The sequence below is a fragment of the Alligator sinensis genome, unplaced genomic scaffold (genome assembly GCF_000455745.1).
Source record: "Alligator sinensis unplaced genomic scaffold, ASM45574v1 scaffold16_1, whole genome shotgun sequence".
Taxonomy (NCBI): domain Eukaryota; kingdom Metazoa; phylum Chordata; order Crocodylia; family Alligatoridae; genus Alligator; species Alligator sinensis.
The window spans coordinates 2,650,664-2,652,388 of NW_005842045.1; positions in this window are offsets into that span (position 1 = coordinate 2,650,664).

Genomic DNA, 1,725 nt, shown 5'->3' on the forward strand with positions numbered 1-1,725 from the left:
GGTTATTTTGCCCCAAGTGGCACAATTTGCTCCACAACAAAGTGCATGTCCAAGCATGTGCTCTGAGGCAAAAAGCCCCGGCTCAAATTTGCACTGCTTCTATTTGAGCTGCTGCAGGCACAAGTGCTTGCATGTGTGCATGCGCCCACCCACATTAACCTGCCACATGTAGCATGGGCATTCCCCGGGGACAAGTAGCAACAACACAAGGTGTGCCCTTGTTACTTGTCCGTGGGAAAAAAAATGTCTTCACTCATCTGGCTTGCATCCATAGATGCTTCTCAAGCAAATCCCGGGACGTCATTCTCCCCCTGTACTCGGCCTTAGTGAGGCCGCAGCTGGAGTACTGTGTCCAGTTTTGGGCTCCACAATTCAAAAAGGATGTGGAGAAGCTTGAGAGAGTCCAGAGAAGAGCCACGCACATGATCAGAGGTCAGGGAAGCAGACCGGTCAGGGAAGCAGACCCTACGATGAGAGGCTGAGAGCCCTGGGGCTCTTTAGCCTGGAAAAGCGCAGGCTTAGGGGTGATCTGATGGCCACCTACAAGTTTATCAGGGGTGACCACCAGCATCTGGGGGAACGTTTGTTCACCAGAGCGCCCCAAGGGATGACGAGGTCGAATGGTCACAAACTACTTCAAGATCGTTTCAGGCTGGACATAAGGAAGAATTTCTTTACTGTCCGAGCCCCCAAGGTCTGGAACAGCCTGCCACCGGAGGTGGGTCAAGCGCCTTCATTGAACACCTTCAAGATGAAACTGGATGCTTATCTTGCTGGGATCCTATGACCCCAGCTGACTTCCCTGCCCTTTGGGCGGTGGGCTGGACTCGATGATCTTCCGAGGTCCCTTCCAGCCCTGATGTCTATGAAAGTCTATGAAACTTTCATTTTAATTTTTATTTCTTAGTACTTTCAAGGTTCCATTTTATAAAGGATTAATAAAGTATTAATAAATAGTACAACTATGTTATAAACAAGCAGTATGTGTTATAGAGGGTTATAAACAAATTATTAATAGGCATAATTATAAACAACCTATTGACTTGTTACACTACATAAGAATCAAATCAGCAGCAGCAGCCTTGTTCTGGCAGATGACAGAATAAGAAGCAATGGTCTTAAGTTGCAGCAAGGGAAGTTTAGGTTGGATATTAGGAAAAACTCTCACTAGGAGGATAGTGAAGCACTGGAATGGATTCCTTAGAGAGGTGGTGGAATTTCCATCCTTGGAGGTTTTTAAAGCCCGGGTTGACAAAGCCCTGGCTGGAATTATGTAGTTGGGGACAGTTCTGCTTTAGCAGGGGGTTGGACTAGATGACCTCCTGAGGTCCCTTCCAACCTTAATTTTCTATGATTCTAGGATCATAATCCTGCATCTACTGAAGTGAACTCTTCGGTTTCCTTTTTTCAGCAAACATGAAAGAGGCTGCTCTAGACAGATTAACAACTGAAAACTTCACTCAGGCCACTTAGTAACAAAACACAGTGTCAACCCTTTATCAACCCTTTTCAATGGAACAGTAGCCTGGGTCTCGAACCAGGTCCGAACTGCTCCTTGGCCCCCTCCCTTTGGAAGCTGCCATGGAGCTGAGGATGGCAACCCAAGTAAAAGACAACAAGAAATTGTTTTTTTAGATATATTGGGAGTAGAAGGAAGGCCCAGGGAGGAATAGGACCCCTGCTAAATGGGCAGAAACAATTGGTGATGGACAGAGGGGACAAGGC